Below are 20,420 nucleotides of genomic sequence, written 5' to 3' on the forward strand. Positions count from 1 at the left end.
CATTGATGCAAGATTGTGCCCACAGCCTGGTAATTCAGTAAGTGTGTTGATTAGCCACACCTGCCAGGCTTGCAGTCTCTGTGGTATCACAAATAAATCCTACACATGCAGGTCTTGTTTGAACAGACATCGATTCCTTTTATGTTAGTGTTTTGGTTTTGCTTTGTATGTTGAGCTATGCCAAAGATGATTTCCTGTTATGACAGACAGTAAAGTTCTCTGATTCTAATTAAATCTTGGCTCGAGTCTCCACTGTGCCTCCTGGCAAACTGCATCTCAAATTTCACATCTTTTTAAGAAGGCCCCCTGTCCACATTAGCTTTTTTTGTGTGCCAGAAGAGCACTGAGAGGATGCAAAGGAACTCTTCATCCTGGCCCCTCTCAGGGCTCTCAGCAATAAAAAGTGCTCCTCGTGGGATTTGATTGTACAGCAGTAACTACACCCATTTTATAACCATAATGCAATTAAATGCAATAAAATCACACGTGTCTGTCCAATTTTCTGTCACAGATGAGCCTTTCTGGCTCAATTATGATAGATTTTTCCGGGTTAAAAATAAAAGCCAGGTCATATGCCCATGCAGTAACGGCAAACAGGGATGAAGATTTTGCTGAGACTGAGAGGGGCTCCACTGAACACCAGGTGGTGGCTTTCCTCGCATCCAGGGACATCTACCTGGATGTGGACTCAATTGAGGCTTGCCATCCCCTTCCAACAAAAGACAAGAATACGCCAGCGGTGATAATGAGGTTTGTCAATAGGAAAAATAAGGTAGCATTGATGAAACAAGGAAAAAAGTTAAAAGGTACAAATGTCTATTTGAATGATCACTTGACAAAAAGAAATGCAGATTTGCGACGAAAGCTAGCTACTTACGGAGACAAAATAAAATTCAGAGTACATGGGTCAACAATTGTAAAGTGTTTATCAAATTGAAAGGTACATCGGAGGAAGCTAAGGTGTTGGTTATCAAAGATATTGATGAACTGAAAAAATATGAATAAGGACAAAAATGGTGAAATGTATTGGTCTTGAGGTTGATTATGATGACAGATGAAAGTCTATATATTACATAATGACTATGGAGAATAACCAGTTTATTTCTGCCCAGGAGCGCTGTCTAGAAACATTTGATTATAATAAAAGCGCATCCCGCCCCTTTGGACCTGAGTCCGCTCCGGATCTCTTTTTTATGGATAACACTGAGCGTCAATGCAAATACTTTACAGAAGAACAATTCAAAGGTTACCATATCAATGATGAAGCTTGTTCAATGATACATTTTAACAGCAGAAGTCTTCCTCAGAACATGTCTAGAATTAAGGATTGTCTGACAAGAGCCAAAAATAGTTTTTCAGTTATTGCTATTTCGGAAACATGGCTAAATGATGTTAATGGTGATCTTGTACACTTGGATGTTTATGATCTGTTCTCGGTAAACAGGCAGACGAGAAGGGGCGGAGGTGCTGCGTTGTATGTAAGGTCAAATTACAATTGCAAACTTGTTAAGAATATGTCATTTGCAGTTGACAACATTATGGAGTGTGTTACCATTGAAATTACATCTACAAATTCCAACAATATGGTTGTTAGCTGCATTTACAGAGCTACTGGAGCAAATATTGACACTTTTGAGGATATAGTGATGGGAACATATAATAAAATTAATAGCAACAAGCATTTATTTATCTGTGGAGACTTTAATATAGATTTTATAAATCCTCATAATCATCCACAAACCACGTCATTTATAAACTCTTTATATTGTTAGGGGTGTATGGGGTGTATGGTAGAGGCAGTACCTCTGTTGGGGGGACATGTCGTGCTCTTCGGAGTAGTTCGTCCATCTTGGTCCTCACCATGCACTCTGCTCTCCCCTGTGGCTCCTAGCAGCTGTTAGCATGCAACAGCGACCACACCCCGGGCAACGGCTTCGACTGGCCAGCTGAACCAGGCGGAGGGTAGCTGACGGGTCTAAAACCCTCAGTGAATTCGGGCTTGTCTACCCTTGCATGCGAAGACTGGATCCGGCGGACTGCGCGGAGGAAACCAACAGATTGGTTCAACGGGCAGAAAGGCGGACCCAGCAAAGCGCTGTGGAGCGCGAACAGGGCACAGTGAGACACTAAGGACACTGTTGGCCATCCACTGCATCCCGAGCCATCTCCAGCCGTCCTGACTATGTCTTGCCACTGGACACAGATGGGCCGGGATAAGAGAGTGAGGCTGACGACTGTGCGCAACTCTCCCTCACTTAAATCCAAGTCACGCGCAAGTCCACCCTCCACCCACCACCACACACCCACCACCCTGAAGACATCAAGGACAAGTTCTACGAAGAACTCGACACCCTTATTGCAGCAGTCCCACATTCTGAGAAACTTTTTGTCCTCGGGGTCTTCAATGCTAGAGTAGGGGTCGACCACCAGACCTGGGATGGAGCCACTGGAAGACATGGCATTGGCAAGTGCAACAGCAACGGACTGCTGCTTCTCAAAACCTGTGCTGCACATGACCTCATCATTACCAATACCCTGTTCCGCCTCCCCATCCGTAACAAGACATCTTGGATGCACCCGCGTTCCAGGCACTGGCATCTGATCAATTATGTCATCACCAGGAAGAGGGATAGGCAGGACGTGTGGGTGACCAAGTCGATGTGCGGCGCCAAGTGCTGGACTGACCACCGGCTCATCGTCTCTAAGTGCAAACTTCACATCCAACCAGCAAGAAGACTCCAGGGTCAGAAGGCTGTAAAGAGGCTCAATGTCTCAAAGCTGAAGAAGGTCGCTGACCAACTCTCCAGTGACTTGGATAACAGGCTGCCCGACACGCTGAACGACCAGGACAGCATTGAGGAACAGTGGGCTGCGTTCAGAGACACTGTCTACTCCACGGCTTTCGAACACCTCGGACCAACCATACGTAAAAACCAGGACTGGTTCGAAGAGAACGAGGAAGAGATTCAGTCCCTGCTGACAGAGAAACACCAGCTGTTCCGAGTCCACCAGAATGACCCCTCCTCACAAGCGAAGAAAGATGCTTTCACCAACGCCAGGCAGAGGGTCCAGAAGAAGATACGCGAGATGCAAGATGCCTGGTTCAGCAAGAAGGCCGATGAAATCCAGGGCTATGCGGACAGTCACAACACCAAGCGCTTCTACGACTCGCTGAAGGCTGTCTACGGACCTCGGTCCTCAGGCTCCTCCCCCCTCCTCAGTGCAGATGGGACCCAACTGCTGACAGAGAAGAAGCAGATACTGGAGAGATGGGCTGAACATTTCAACCAGGTCCTCAACCGCCCTGCTGTAATCAACGAAGAGGCCATTGCGCGCCTACCTCAAGTGGAGGTCAACGAAGACCTCGACACTCCGCCCACAGAAGATGAAGTCAGACAGGCCATCAAACAGCTCTCCTGCGGCAAAGATCCAGGATCAGATGCTATCTCTGCTGAAGTGTACAAGGCAGGCGGCCCAGCATTGCTGCAAAGACTGACCAAACTCTTCCAGTCATTGTGGAGCGCAGGCGAGATCCCCCAACAGTTGAAGGATGCCAGTATCGTCCACATCTACAAGAGGAAAGGCAACCGCCAGCAATGCAACAACCACAGAGGCATCTCCCTTCTGTCCATCGTAGGGAAAATCCTGGCTCGAGTCCTGCTCAACCACCTACTACAACACCTTGAGCAGGGCCTCCTCCCAAAAAGTCAATGCGGATTCCGGGCCGGACGTGGAACTGTGGACATGATATTTGCTGCACGCCAACTTCAGGAAAAGTGCCAGGAGCAACACAGTGACCTCTTCGTGACCTTTGTCGATCTGATGAAGGCTTTCGATACGGTCAGCAGAGAAGGCCTGTGGAAAATCATGGAGAAGTTTGGCTGCCCCAGCAGGTTCATCACAATGGTGCGACAGTTCCATGACGGCATGATGGTGAAAGTTCTGGATGATGGTGACGAGTCAGAGGCCTTCCCAATCACCAACGGCGTAAAGCAGGGCTGCGTTCTTGCCCCGACACTGTTCAGCATGGTCTTTTCCGCCATGCTGACCGATGCTTTCCAGGACGGCCAGGACGGCATTCGCCTCAGATACAGGACTGACAGCGGGCTGTTCAACCTCAGGCGCCTCCAGGCTGTCACCAAGGTGACAGAGACCGTCATCAGAGATCTATTGTTTGCTGATGATTGCGCGCTCAATGCAGCTACAGAACAGAAGATGCAGCATGAAATGGACTGCTTCTCGAGAGCATGCGACAACTTCGGTCTCACCATCAGCACCAAAAAGACCAAAGTTATGTACCAACCAGCACCTGGAAAACTATACCAAGAACTCCACACCACAGTGACAGGACAGAATCTGCAGGCGGTCGACAACTTTACATACCTGGGTAGCACCCTTTCTCACGCAGTCAACATCGATGCAGAAATCAACAACAGGGTTGCAAAAGCCAGCACCTCATTTGGAAGGATCCATGAGAATATCTGGGAACGGAGAGGACTTAGCATTACCAACAAGCTGAAGGTCTACCGTGCAGTGGTTCTAACCACCCTGCTCTATGCCAGTGAGACCTGGACTGTCTACAGCAGACATGCCAAGCAGCTCAACCACTTCCATATGAGCTGCCTCTATTGTCTCCTCCACATCAGGTGGCAGGACAAAGTCCTGGACACGGAGGTCCTTGAGCGAGCCGGCCTCCCCAGCATCTACACCCTCCTGCAGAAGACACAAGTCAGATGGACTGGCCACATAATCAGAATGCCAGACACTCGACTGCCAAAGCAGCTCCTGTATGGAGAATTGTGCCAGGGCAAGTGCTCTGTCGGAGGGCAGAAGAAACGCTACAAAGACTGTCTCAAAGCGTCCCTGAAAAACCTGGGCTTTGAGCTCAGCTCCTGGGAAACGCTTGCCCACAACCGCCCTCAGTGGCACAGCAAGACCACCAGTGGCACCCGCGCAGCAGAGGCCAGACGGATCGCGGATGCCCAAACAAAACGAGCCGCACGCAAGGCCCAAGCTACCTCTACCTCCACCGCAGTACCTAACCATGTGTGTCCCGCATGTGGGCGCACCTTTCAAGCCCGGATTGGCCTCATCAGCCACCTCCGGACGCACCGTCACTGATTACCCACCTATGGGAGCCATGGTCATCTTTGACCCCGAAGGACGAACAACATATTGTTTGGGGCTGTATCCATCTATTATTCATCCAAGTAGAATAACTGTAAATTCAACAACTCTCATTGATAACATTTTAACTAACATTACATTAGGTAATCTCAGTGGTGGATTACTGTTAAGTGATATTTTGCCGGTTTTCGCTGTTTTTGGATCGCTGCGTATGGCTAACACCCGAAGTGATACAGTACTAGAACCTTGACTAGAAAATTAACACCTGTAGCTATTGATAATTTAAGAGTGGAACTAACATTTCAGAACTGGAATGAAGTCTATATTGACGATATTGACAAATCATATGATACTTTTGTCTCCATTGTTTCAAGGTTATATGATAACATTGTCCTCTTGTTGAAAAAATTCATAGAAATCGGTACAGTAAGAAACCATGGATAACTAAGGGTCTTCAGAATGCATGTAAAATGAAAAATTTATTGTATAAACAATTTATAAAATTAAGAACTAAGGAAGCTGAAAGCAAATATAAAACATATAAGAATAAATTAATAAACATTATGAGACTTAGTAAGAATAGGTATTACAGTGAGTTACTTGAAAAAAATAGAACCAATATTAAAAATACTTGGAATATCATAAATGAGATAATAAAAAAGAATAAAATTGCGAGGGATTATCCTCCATTTTTTTTTATTCAGATAATAACACTGTGGTTGATGCAAATAAATCTATTGATGATAATTTTAATGAATACTTTGTTAATGTGGGGAAGAATCTTGCAAGTAGTATTGATTCTATGAGTAATAATTCTTGGATTAACAATAATACATTCAATAAACCAGTGTCAATGTTTATTGGTGGAACCGGCGAAAAAGAAATAATTGATTTGGTTCATAATTCTAAAAGTAAGAAATCGACTGACTATAATAAACTGGATATGGCTTTATTGAAAATAATTATTGATTGTATAGTAAAATCTTTCAACCACATTTGCAATATGTCAATCAAGTACTGGTAAATTTCCCTCTCAAATGAAAATAGCTAAAGTAATACCCTCATTTAAAACCGGTGACAAACATGTTTTTTCTAATTATAGACCTATTTCACTCCTATCACAATTTTCCAAAATTCTAGAAAAAATATTTGCTAAGACATTGCATGACTATTTATTAAACCATGAGATACGTTGTGATGAGCAATATGGATTCAGAAAATCTCGGACTACATCACTGGCATTGATGGATTTTGTTGAAAGTATATACTGACGGCAACTGATAGAAAACAATATACAGTTGGCATTTTCTTTGATCTACAGAAAGCGTTTGACACGGTGAATCATGCAATATTACAAACTAAATTACAAAAATATGGGATCAGAGGTCTTACATATGACTGGATAACAAGTTATTTACAGGGAAGATTTTGATATGTTAAGTTCAATAACACTGACTCTGTACTTCGGGAAATTACTTGTCGAGTGCGGCAGGGCTCTGTGCTTGGTCCCTTGTTGTTTATTTTATATATTAATGATATAGGTTGGGTGTCGCAATCGCTAAAGTGTATTTTATTTGCAGATGATACAACTGTCTTCAGTAGTGGTGATAATCTAGAACAGCTTCTGGACATGGTGGAGAATGAGTTGAAAAAGTTTAAGGCTTGGTTTGATGCCAATAAATTGTCACTCCACCTTGGGAAAGCTAAATGTCTTATATTTGGAAATAAGTACCTAAATATAAAAACCTTACTATAAACAATATGGAAATAGAAGTAGTAATGGAGAACAAATTCCTAGGTGTTATAATTGATAACAAACTCAGCTGGAAACCACATATAAATTATATCAAATTGAAAATGTCAAAATCCATCGCCATTTTGTATAAAACACATACTTTCACAAAAAGGGTTACTTACTTTATGTCACTCCTTGATAACTCCATACATGACATATTGTGTAAGATGTGGGGAAACACTTACAAATCAAATACTAATCAAATATTTCTTTACAAAAATGAGCTATAAGAATCATCTGCAATAAACATTACTGTGAACCTATGCATTCTCTATTTGTGTCTTTAAATGTATTAAAATTCTGAGATTTGGTGGATTACATCACAGGTCAAACTTTGTTTAAAGCAAAAAGCCAAGCCTTACCGAAACATTTCCAGAATCTGTTCAGATTGAGGGAATCCGGTTACAGTTTATGAGGTTGTGCAATTTTTAAGAAACCACCAGTAAGAACAAATGCAAAGGGTTTTTGTGTGTCTGTGATTGGGGTGAAGAAATGGAATCAATGTCCGACAGAGATTAGAATGTGTGGTACTTTAGTATTTTTCAAGAGATTATTTAAAAAGAATATTATAACAAAGTATTACAGCGAAGAAAATATGATTTGAACTATAGGTATTATAGGTGGACAAATATATGCATATATGTGTGTGTGTGGACATGTATGTATCATGCGTTTGTGTGAGTGTATGAATATGTGAGTCTGTGTCTGCATAGTAATATGTGTTTCAGAGTCTGTGAGTATGAGTGAATATAACTGTTAGATTTGTGGTATAAGGGGTGGGCGTGATAAGCTCTGCTTCAACCCACTCCCTTTCGGACACATGGGGTTTGTTCTTGCTTAATATTATTGTTATTTTGTTATAATATTATATTGATCTGTTTATTGTTTTTGTTAAATTGTTATATTATTAACACGTGCCAAATAAATGAACTCATTCATTCATTCATTCATTCATTTTGTGTGACAAATCAGGCGAATGTGGGCACGAGACTGCAAAAGTTTTGCTGCATGTGATTGGTTACCTGAAAAGGTGCTGTACTGACATCACAGCACTTCTCTGGGAAGGTGAAGGATTTTCGACTTTAAATGCTCTGAACAGCTGCACAAAAAGCAGCGCACTCTGAAAAGAGAGTCTGATGCTTTTTCTTAAGGTAGCTGGACTTGGCCGTATAGGCGCTCATTTAGAACAAATGAAACAAGACGCTGGCACTGAGAAAAATGAGCTGTTTATATATGGACATGTGCCTAAGTTCTTCTTTGAAGAAACTGGACAGCTTTTATTTCTTGTTTCACCAATAACAAATATGCCAGCAGCAACTTGGAACTCCTTCAGTGCTGTCATTGGGCTCTTTGAAGCTTCCCTCAGTAGTATCAGGTTTGGTGGACAGAGATGTCTGGACCTAAATGCTGGATTCGACAACAGAGCTCTGGTTTTTAAAATCATTTACTGAAATATTCAGTGGGGACAGCAAGGCAGTTTGGCAGCAAGGCAGAAATATTGCTGTTTTTGGACAGCAAGGCAGTCCAAAAAGCAAAAAAGCAAAAAGATAAACAGAAGAAATAGTAAGGTGATCACCGGCCACGAGCCCTAAGCTTCACTAAAAGACCCAGAATTTAGATAAAGTTGAGGCCGGGTTGAGCTTGTTCATAAGATGAAACAGTGTCCTTGTCAACTGAGACATAATGCAGTTACTGAGGACAGGTCAGGTCAGTGAGCACTGACACATCAAACACAGCACAGAACCACACAGTGCCCCGGAGGGCAACCACCCATCCAGCCCACCTCTCCAGAGTAACCATCTATCGTGCTGTTGCTAGGTAACATGTGGTAGTGTCCTGGGGCCTCTGGGGTCATGTTGATGTGCTGGATCATGCACAGAAAAACAAGCCACATGTCACAGCTGACGCTATCTCATAGTGAATGTGATACTCCTCATCTGAGTCTCAATAAGGAATCAATCATTTGATACAAACTCATTCCAGTGATACCCATGGAATGGCCAGAGTCCTGATCCCAAACACATCCAGTCATTACCTTAGGTCACTGGTTAGCCTCCAAGTCTCACAAGCATACAGTAAGACAGGAAGCACCAGGACCCTCAAGACATGGACCTTCAATATCCTGCAAACATATCAGCATTGCCAAAGCCTCTATCCAGCAACCTCATGACTCTGTAAGACAGGGGTGCCCAAGTTCAGTCCTCGAGATCTACCTTCCTGACACTCTTAGTTGTCTCCCTGCTCCAACACACCTGAATCCAATGAAAGACTCGTAAGCAGGCTCGAGGACCGAACTTGGGCACCCCTGCTGTAAGATCTTCCCAGGCCACAGTAGAATTCCCAAAGACATGAATGTCACTGCTGAAATAAGTAAACATCTGTACAAGTTCAAAATGTTCACCACATACAGATAGAGTACTATGCAAAATGTTTTTGGCATCCCAGAGTTATAATAAAAGTACTGCTTGATGCCTTGATGTATTGGCATATCAACACAAAATCATTTCCAACCTCTCTCTCTCTCTCTCTATATATATATATATATATATATGTGTGTGTGTGTGTGTAGAGTGGTGGGCACAGCTAACCAAAGTTAGCTTCGATAACCGCTAATCCGCTACTGAAAAGTTAACTTTTATAACACTAAACCGATAAACAGTAAATAAATTTAGCAGAAGTTACAGTTAACCACTAACTTTTAGTACTGACTGTACACTGTTGGCTACTGATAAGCTATGTTCGTGTTTAAGCACCGCCAAGGCTTATGAGTAAAATCAAAGGCAATTACAAACCCCAAACAAACAAAGAACCAGAGCTTTTGTCCTTATGCATGCTGCTGCCAAAAAAAAAAAAAAAAAAAGTTGTACAACACAGACAGTGGGCAAGAGACAAGAAATGCAAAGTACTTTTCAATCATGGTTTCAATTATAAACAACTAATTCCGGACAGTTTATTAACATTAACGCTAACTCTCATTTTTACAAAGTGAAAATATTGCACATATCTCTTAAAGTAATGTGCTAATTCTGAAGGATTGAGCTTTAACTGACACACACACCAAAAGGCATTATGGGAAAAATCAGTCTCCTTCACTGCTTGGTTGGTTTATTTATTTGTAAAAAACCAACACACAAGTTACTGTAACATGCAACAGACAGAGACTAGCATGGGACGCTGAATATTTTCAAAATTAACTGAAATACTAATCTGTTAACAAAAAAGTTAGCTTTGCTAATTAGTGGTTAGCAGATTAGCCGAACTGTGTGTGTGTGTGTGTATATATATATATATATATATATATATATATATATATATATATATATATATATATATATATATATATATATATATATATATACACCCAATATTTATATTGACCAATATTGAACCCAATATTTATATTGATTATCATTAAAGTTGAAATTCATTTCATATATTTATCAGGTTCCCATATTTTTAATGCTTTTATGAATGTTTTTATGATGCATTAATGTGCCTAAAACATTTGCACAGTACTCTACTTCCAGAAAGTTATTGAAAAGCTGGATCTTAGTCTTGACAGCAAATACTTTGTTTTCTCACTCAACTTCTCAAGCGCTGCAATCTTGGAATCCTTTGATACCACAAAGATCATACCATCATCTGTAAAGTCAAGGTCAGTAAAACCTTTCCTCATCAGAGCTGACGCAACTTTACATCATTTGATATTTACGTGATATAGTACACACGAAACGTTAATACTCTGCTGTGCAACAACATTCTCGGTATTTGTGCACATAGCTTTTATCAATGTGTACTGTGTGTAAGATTTATTTTGCTGTGATTATGATGGATTCACCAGATTTGATAAAGCAGCATAAATATTTACTCAAGTCATCCATGTGGATAATTTGCATTGAGTTCAGTATGGATGATCTTGAAAAGTTCTGGATCTGCAATGAGGTCATTCTGCAAATTTAAAAGATTTGCTTGTACCATTCAATATTTCACAAATTTTTATTATTTGTTCCTCTATGCAGGAGTGAATCTAGCTTCAGGTGGGGGGTACTAACCCCAGAAAATTATGAACATTTTCCTGCGTGCTAAAGCAGTCTAGAAAGGCAAATCATGATTCTCTAGTCATCATTTTAAATTCACCATTTTAATTTTAAACAGTGAAAGTCTTCTAATGACTGTGACCTGGTCTCAGTTGCTGTCATGTGGGTGGTCATTTCATGTTTGGGTTTTTCTTTATGTTCAAATTTTGTCTGCTTTGTGTTTTTCTGACTGAACACTCTTGTTTTGTGTTTGGGGTTGGGTCTGGGTATGTCTTGTCCGTTGTCCCACGTCCTCTTCCTTGTTGTTCTCCCACACCTGTGCCTCATTTTCCCCAATCACAGCTGTTATTTAAACCCTCTGTTTCCCCCCTGTCATTGCCAGTTTGTTGTTCCTTGTATCTTTGTTCCAGCCTTTTTTTTTTTTCCACAGTTCTTGATCTTGTTTTTGACTTGCCGTGTTGTTGATCCTTTTGCCTGTTTTGACCTTGCTTTAGTCTCATAATTTGGATACCTTTGCTGATTATGGCTTGCCTACCTGTGTACCGACCTTTGCCTGGTTTAATCAATAAATCTATTTTTTCAGTCTACGCTTCTGTGTGTGTTCTGTGTGTCAATGCAGCAGCATTAATCACTCTTAGCCTTTGTTTAGATGAAACCTTTTCCTTATTTTAATGAACAGCTTTGGTCAGTCCATTGAACAGGGTTAAAAATAATATAAACATTCAAACTAAATTACAAAGTCATAAATGTAAGATTTTCTTTACCCGTCATAATGTATCAGTTCTATTTATGGGGATGAAATTATGTGTCACTCATACAACAGGATTAACCTTTTGTCAAAAACAAGTATAAATTCCTTCAGAGCAGACGTTAGAGAGCTGAAGAGTGAATCCAAAGATAGAATGAAGGCGTAATTACATAGCAGGCAGATGGCAATGGAGGAGAAGCTGACATGGATGAGATGAGTTAACGTGGAACCAGAATAACCAGCAGAGAGTCACAGCCATGCTTTAGTTTTGATGTGCATGCTTGAACGTGTATGGCATTTAGCAGAGACCAAATTTAATCCAAAGAGCATGAAAGCATGACAGAACAAAATCTAATGCTGTCATTGCTGAAGGCAAATAATGTCATATTATATCACAGTAAGTAATTTCAAACCTGCATTTCCTGTAAATTCATTGTGTATTTTCCCAGTCTGGAAAAAAATACTCTGAAACCACTTCATGTCCTCACATTGTCATTATTATTATGTAGCACAACTGAGTCACAACCTCTTCCAAGAAATTACAGCAGTGAACTCTCAAATTGTCTTTCAGTGTGTCCTGCCGGGAGACTATTTTACAGTAAGTGTCCTGTCAACAAAGATCTGAGCAGCGCCGGGTTGAAGGACCAGGCTGAAATCTTCACCTGTGACCCTTCACGCTCCAAGAGCCACTTAGAGAAAAGAGTTCCCGCTTTGCTGGCCTGTCAGCGGCTGTACTCGGTCTAACCTCGACAGTGTTGTCAGACACTGCTCTCCTGAGGCCTCGCCCACATGCCAACACAAAACAGAAAAAACAATTCTCAGCCCATAAACAGCAGGAACTGCTTCCAACCACGCACTCATGCTGATGAACTGACAGGTTACTCTCTATTCATTTATAGACCAACCTGACTAAAAATGTACTATATGTTTACTGCACTCTACAACATCCCTGTGTATGTCAGAGTATCACCAATAGTGCCACGCTACTCTTATTACTCATTAAAATTAATAGTTGCTGCAATGTTGCAAAGAGCCTAAAAGCTGTCGGTCACATTTTTTTCTCAGTTTCGTGACAGTTATTTCACATATCCTTGTTTCAATAAAAATATCTTGACACTCTAAGTTATTTTAGTGACGAGTCATTTTCTGTTATTTAGGACATTTAATTTGAAGCTACAAGCACAGCCTGCTAGTGTTAGCCACACTGGTAGCTTGCAGTGTTTTTTGGTATCTGCTAAATATTTCTATGCTAGTTATGTGATGTTTTCAGAGCAGTTGGAGTTAAGTTAGAGTTCCTTGATACTGCAGTCTTAGGCCCCTTGTCCATATAGCATTTTTTGTTTTATTTTTTCTGGGTGCCAGGGTCTTTTTCAACTGCTCTAAAAGAGAATGAAGCATATACAGCCACATATAGCCACCTCAAGGAAAACAACACCTATCTTTTTTAAAGAATGGATTTTTTTTTTTTTTTACAGCCACTCTAAGGGCTTTTAATTTGAAAATCCTTGAATTTTCAGAATGATGCTGTGACATCACTGGAGCACCTTTTCAGGCCACCAGGACATGAGGTTTTTTGTTATAAGACAAAAACTCAACTGTGATACCAGATTGTACAGACTCTTGGTTGTTGTTGTTCTTTCATAAGTTATTTGCTATTATTAGCTATTTGTTAGATGTTTATTGTTGCCATAGAAACAAGTCTTATGTACAGGCTGTTTTTTTCCACTGAAGTTGCTGAAACATCTGGGGAAACCCACTGAGAGAGCGGCCACAATGATGTATGGACATGCGGCCTTAAACATACAGACACCCCAGAATGCATTAGCGCACCATTGGTGCACCATTAGCATAGCTTAGGCTTATTGGTTGTTACAGACTTTGTTTGGGTATAACACATACAAATCCAGCCAAAAACCTAGTTGTGTTAAGGCCGAATTTGCAGTCCCCGTCCCTGATTTTGGCTCCTGCTAACCCTGCTGGTAGTCCAATTGGTTTACAGGCTTCCTTCACCCCTGGTGACAGGGCGATAAACTTAACACTAGTCATAGACAGACAGTTGATTAGAGGAACCAGTCAACGTTAAATGTTGATCAGCCAATATAACGTCTCATCTTAGTGTGCTGGCATTGCACACAGACACACAGTGGACAAAAGAACATGACACTCGTGGCAACATGGTCATCCATGTTGGGGCCAATGATGTACAACCCCAATTCCAGTGAAGTTGGGACGTTGTGTGAAATGTAAATAATAACAGAATACAATGATTTGCACATCCCCTTCAACCTGTATTCAATTGAATACACCACAAAGACAAGATATTTAATGTTCAAACTGATAGACTTTATTGTTTTTGTGCAAATATTTGCTCATTTTGAAATGGATGCCTACAACACATTTCAAAAAAGCTGGGACAGTGGTATGTTTACCACTGTGTTACATCATCTTTCCTTGTAACAACACTCAATAAACATTTGGGAACTGAGGACACTAATTGTGAGTGTCATGATTGGGTATAAAAGCATCCCCAAAAGGCTCAGCCGTTCACAAGTTAAGATGGGGCAAGGATCACCACTTTGTGAACAACTGTGTGAAAAAATAGCCCAACACTTTAAGAACAATGTTTCTCAATGTCATCTACAGTCCATAATATAATCAGAAGATTCAGAGAATCTGGAAACATTCTACACATAAGTGGCAAGGCCGAAAACCAACACTGAATGCCTGTGACCTCAGGCGGCACTGCATTAAAAACCGACATCATTGTGTAAAGGATCTTACCGCGTGGGCTCAGGAACACTTCAGAAAACCATAGTCAGTTAACATAGTTCGTCACTACATCTACAAGTGCAAGTTAAAACTCTACGATGCAAAGCGGAAGCCATACATCAACAATATCCAGAAACACTGCCGCCTTCTCTGGGCCTGAGCTCATTTGAAATGGACAGACGCAAAGTGGAAAAGTGCTGTGGTCTGATGAGTCCACACTTCAAATTGTTTCTGGAAATCATGGACGTCGTGTCCTCCGGACAAAAGAGGAAGAAGACCAACCAGATTGTTACCAGCACAAAGTTCAAAAGCCAGCATCTGTGATGGTACGTGTGTTAGTGTGTTAGTGCCCATGGTATGGGCAACTTACACATCTGTGATGGCACCATCAATTCTGAAAGGTACATCCAGGTTTTGGAGCAAGACATGCTGCCACCCAAGCAATGTCTTTTTCAGGGACATCACTGCTTATTTCAGCAAGACAATTCCAAGCCACATTCTGCACATATTACAACATCGTGGCTTCGTAGCTTGACTCTTAGTCTTGTCCATCCAAATTGGAAGTCTCAAAAACCAGTTTTATTTGTTATTATCTATCGTCTACCTGGTCGTTACTGTGAGTTTCTTTGTGATTTTTCAGACCTTTTGTCTGTCTTAGTGCTTAGCTCAGATAATTATAGTGGGTGATTTTAACATCCACATAGATGCTGAGAGTGACAGCCTCAACACTGCATTTAATCTATTATTAGACTCAGCTGGTTTCGCTCAAAATGTAAATGAGCCCACCCACAACCTTAGCCACACTTTAGATCTTGTTCTGACATATGGCATAGAAATTGAAGACTTAACAGTATTCCCTGAAAACCCCTTTTTGTCTGATCATTTCTTAATAACATTTAAATTTACTTTAATGGACTACCCAGCAGTGGGGAATAAGTTTCATTACAGTAGAAGTCTTTCTGAAAGTGCTGTAACTAGGTTTAAGGACATGGTTCCTTCTTTGTTATGTTCTTCAATGCCATATACCAACACAGTGCAGAGTAGCTACCTAAACTCTGTGAATGAGAAAGATTATCTCGTCATTAGCTTTACATCCTCATTGAGCACAACTTTGGATGCTGTAGCTCCTCTGAAAAAGAGAGTCTTAAATCAGAAGTGCCTGACTCCGTGGTATAACCCACAAACTCGCAGCTTAAAGCAGATAACCCGTAAGCTGGAGAGGAAATGGCATCTCACTAATTTAGAAGATCTTCATTTAGCCTGGAAAAAGAGCCTGTTGCTCAATAAAAAAAGCCCTCCGTAAAGCTAGGACATCTTACTATTCATCACTAATTGAAAAAAAAAATAAGAACAACCCCAGGTTTCTTTTCAGCACTGTAGCCAGGCTGACAAAGAGTCAGAGCTCTATTGAGCCGAGTATTCCTTTAACTAGTAATGACTTCATGACTTTCTTTGCAAATAAAATTTTAACTATTAGAGAAAAAATTATTCATAACCATCCCAAAGACATATCTTTATGTTCGACTGCTTTCAGTAATGCTGGTATTTGGTTAGACTCTTTCTCTCTGATTGTTCTGTCTGAGTTATTTTCATTAGTCACTTCCTCCAAACCATCAACATGTCTATTAGACCCCATTCCTACCAGGCTGCTCAAGGAAGCACTACCGATAATTAATGCTTCGATCTTAAATATGATCAGTCTATCTTTATTAGTTGGCTATGTACCACAGGCTTTTAAGGTGGCAGTAATTAAACCATTACTTTAAAAGCCATCACTTGACCCAGCTATCTTAGCTAATTATAGGCCAATCTCCAACCTTCCTTTTCTCTCAAAAATTCTTGAAAGGGTAGTTGTAAAACAGCTAACTGATCATCTGCAGAGGAATGGTCTATTTGAAGAGTTTCAGTCAGGTTTCAGAATTCATCATAGTACAGAAACAGCATTAGTGAAGGTTACAAATGATCTTCTTATGGCCTCAGACAGTGGACTCATCTCTGTGCTCGTCCTGTTAGACCTCAGTGCAGCTTTTGATACTGTTGACCATAAAATTTTATTACAGAGATTAGAGCATGCCATAGGTATTAAAGGCACTGCGTTGCAGTGGTTTGAATCATATTTATCTAATAGATTACAATTTGTTCATGTAAATGGGGAGTCTTCTTCACGGACTAAGGTTAATTATGGAGTTCCACAAGGTTCTGTGCTAGGACCGATTTTGTTCACTTTATACATGCTTCCCTTAGGCAGTATTATTAGAAAGCATTGCTTAAATTTTCATTGTTATGCAGATGATACCCAGCTTTATCTATCCATGAAGCCAGAGGACACACACCAATTAGTTAAACTGCAGGAATGTCTTTTAGACATAAAGATATGGATGACCTCTAATTTCCTGCTTTTAAATTCAGATAAAACTGAAGTTATAGTACTTGGCCCCACAAATCTTAGAAACATGGTGTCTAACCAGATCCTTACTCTGGATGGCATTACCCTGACCTCCAGTGATACTGTGAGAAATCTTGGAGTCATTTTTGATCAGGATATGTCCTTCAATGCGCATATTAAGCAAATATGTAGGACTGCTTTTTTGCATTTGCGCAATATCTCTAAAATTAGAAAGGTCTTGTCTCAGAGTGATGCTGAAAAGCTAATTCATGCATTTATTTCTTCTAGGCTGGACTATTGTAATTCATTATTATCAGGTTGTCCTAAAAGTTCCCTGAAAAGCCTTCAGTTAATTCAAAATGCTGCAGCTAGAGTACTGACAGGGACTAGAAGGAGAGAGCATATTTCACCCATATTGGCTTCTCTTCATTGGCTCCCTGTTAATTCCAGAATAGAATTTAAAATTCTTCTTCTTACTTATAAGGTTTTGAATAATCAGGTCCCATCTTATCTTAGGGACCTCATAGTACCATATCACGCCAATAGAGCGCTTCGCTCTCAGACTGCAGGCTTACTTGTAGTTCCTAGGGTTTGTAAGAGTAGAATGGGAGGCAGAGCCTTCAGCTTTCAGGCTCCTCTCCTGTGGAACCAGCTCCCAATTCAGATTAGGAAGACAGACACCCTCTCTACTTTTAAGATTAAACTTAAAACTTTCCTTTTTGAAAAAGCTTATAGTTAGGGCAGGATCAGGTGACCCTGAACCATCCCTTAGTTATGCTGCTATAGACTTAGACTGCTCGGGGGGTTCCCATGATGCACCCAGTGTTTCTTTTTATTCACCTCATTTTGCTCTGTATGCACCACTCTGCTTTTAATCATTGGTGATTGATCTCTGCTCTCTTCCACAGCATGTCTTTTTCCTGATTCTCTCCCCTCAGCCCCAACCAGTACCAGCAGAAGACTGCCCCTCCCTGAGCCTGGTTCTGCTGGAGGTTTCTTCCTGTTAAAAGGGAGTTTTCCTTCCCACTGTCACCAAGTGCTTGCTCATAGGGGGTCGTTTTGACCGTTGGGGTTTTTCTGTAATTATTGTATGGCTTTTGTCTTACAATATAAAGCGCCTTGGGGCAACTGTTTGTTGTGATTTGACGCTATATAAATAAAATTGATTTGATTCATAGTAAAAGAGTGCAGGTCTGGTCTGCCTGCAGTCCAGACCTGTCACCCATTGAAAACGTGTGGCGCATTATGAAGTGCAAAATACAACAACGGAGACCCTAGACTGTTGAACAGCTGAAGTTGTACATCAAGCAAGAATGGGAAAGAATTCCACCTGCAAAGCTTCAACAATTAGTGTCCTCAGTTCCCAAACACTTATTGAGTGTTGTTAGAAGGAAAGGTGTAACAGGTGTAAGGTGTAACACAGTGTAACAAAGGTGTAACACAGTGGTAAGCATACCACTGTCCCAGCTTTTTTGAAATGTGTTGCAGACATCCATTTCAAAATGAGCAAATATTTACACAAAAACAATAAAGTTTATGAGTTTGAACATTAAATATCTTGTCTTTGTGGTGTATTCAATTGAATATAGGTTGAAGAGGATTTGCAAATCATTGTATTGTTTTTATTTACATTTTACACAACGTCCCAACTTCATTGGAATTGGGGTTGTAAGGTTGTCAAAGTCTGAAGTCACAAAATTGGGCATCAGCAGAACTTGTGAACTTGCCGGAAGATGTGTTAGCATTAATTATCTGGGGCCCCCTTCCAGCAGCAGCAGCCATGTTTCAAAATCCATCAGGTGATTAGACAGACTGATAACTTTTGTCTTGCTGAATCACCAGCCTGATTTTCTTACAAACAAGATGTGATAATTCAGCTCCAGTTTTCCCACCTAGATTTCATGTGACTTCATAGAACTAAATCCGTCTGTGTTCCAGTGTAACTGGTGATACAATAGACAAAGACTGCCTTCAGAGCTGCCTAGGGTGTCTTGGAGGCCTCCCTCACTACACTCCTTTTTGCAGGGATCACTCAGTTTTTGAGAATTAGCAGTGACAGTGCTGGTTTACTGTAAATTCATCAAAGTTAGCCAACAAGAATGTCGAACATACATTTTATGTGTATTTTTTAAATTCCACAATATGAGAGCATTTTTAATGTTTGTTGTTTTTGTTGTTGATGTTTTTGTTCAGTAACTTTGTACATTTTATTAAATATGCTCATTATACTAAACTCCTTTGTTTGCATTTATTTCTGAATATATTTTACATTCTGTTATTAAAAGGAGAGATGCCAGTAAATGTCTGTAGCAAAATTGTCAGTCTTAAATTAATGATCAGAAGTGTCTACATTAGCCCACTCTTTTCAGTGTTAAACTCACACTTTTATAGGGTCAACCTCAGCACTGATAATGTTAATTAACCACTTTCAAAAGTGTTAATTTCACAATGAAAAGAGTGGACATATGTAGACGCTTTTGAGTGTTAATTTAACACTGCCAATGTTGCTGTGTGTATGTATGGCTATCTGACCACAATCAGGACTAAACTTTTTGTCTTGATAAGGCATAACTGTTCCACCATTTTTCATGGCAGCTGATTTCATCATACTAAATGAAGTGGACACAATATTCTGATATCAAACAAACTTGACAAAGTTGATCATTCCACCCAATTCTATTGCGATCAGATGAAAATTATTTGATAAATTGATCAAAAATCCAATTTTCTTTGAAAATTTTGACCTGAAGAACATGAATGTTGAAATAAATGTTTTCAAAAAAGCTCCATAACACTGGAGAATTTTTTTTTCATCCAAATCTTGATCAATACATCCAAACCTATTGATCTTTACACAAAATCAGGCGATCAATTGTTGTGATGTATCCCGGCAGCAGTCAAATAAACCAAGATTAGTGATGTCATAAGGTCGTTATCAGATGGAATCAAAACATTTAGAATTATTACTGTCTGAAATTTGTGATAATTTTTTCTATGTCAACACCAAATAGAGATCTTTTATTCAGAAATGGGTTTTTACAAAAAAGTTGCTGTTGCTATTGTTTTAAAGGTGCGTCACCAAAAATATCAGGATCCAGTCAAATCTTATTAAGTTTAAAAAAAAATCACAGAGTTTTCTGAGGACTGACAGGCAGCAGCAATAAATGGAATCGTTCCTGTGTGGATACTCACCTTTTCTTGGTGTCTAACAGATCAGAACAGGTGCGCGGGCAACAAAAATCTCTTCACTGAGCTGCCAAAGTGTGAGTGAATCAGCAGTCAGAATGCACAGAGTGGGCGGGCACGCAGTCGTGTATTCAAGAAACAACCTGCTCAACCTGCTGCTACACCTGCCAGCGACACCAACACGCCCTGCCACACATCCCTCTTTCATGCCATCAGAGGCCACGCCACGCACCAATGGAAATGACTCAGCGGTCAAGCTTAGAGGTTGATAAATTGTCAGTTTGTTTATCCATCATCCAACTGACATGACCTATTTAGTTGTCAGGTTGCCAGGTTGGAGCTGTAAATTCCCCCAGTGGGTGGAGCGTTTCT

At 40.5% G+C, this 20,420-nt stretch overlaps 1 protein-coding gene across 3 annotated transcripts in view; it reads right to left on the bottom strand.

Annotated features, from left to right (window-relative positions):
- muc15 (mucin 15, cell surface associated) overlaps nt 1-20,213 on the bottom strand; it is a 71,900-nt gene extending 51,687 nt beyond the window's left edge. For 2 of the 3 annotated variants that reach the window (XM_034184858.1, XM_034184841.1), the window contains exon 1: nt 20,055-20,209. The gene's annotated coding sequence lies outside the window, so the exon portion shown is untranslated. Of the gene's footprint in view, nt 1-20,054 lie in introns of all 3 variants that reach the window. The other variant, XM_034184850.1, reaches the window with a different exon arrangement.
- Nucleotides 20,214-20,420: the final 207 nt, after the last annotated feature.

The sequence above is a fragment of the Thalassophryne amazonica genome, chromosome 2 (genome assembly GCF_902500255.1).
Source record: "Thalassophryne amazonica chromosome 2, fThaAma1.1, whole genome shotgun sequence".
Lineage (NCBI taxonomy): Eukaryota > Metazoa > Chordata > Actinopteri > Batrachoidiformes > Batrachoididae > Thalassophryne > Thalassophryne amazonica.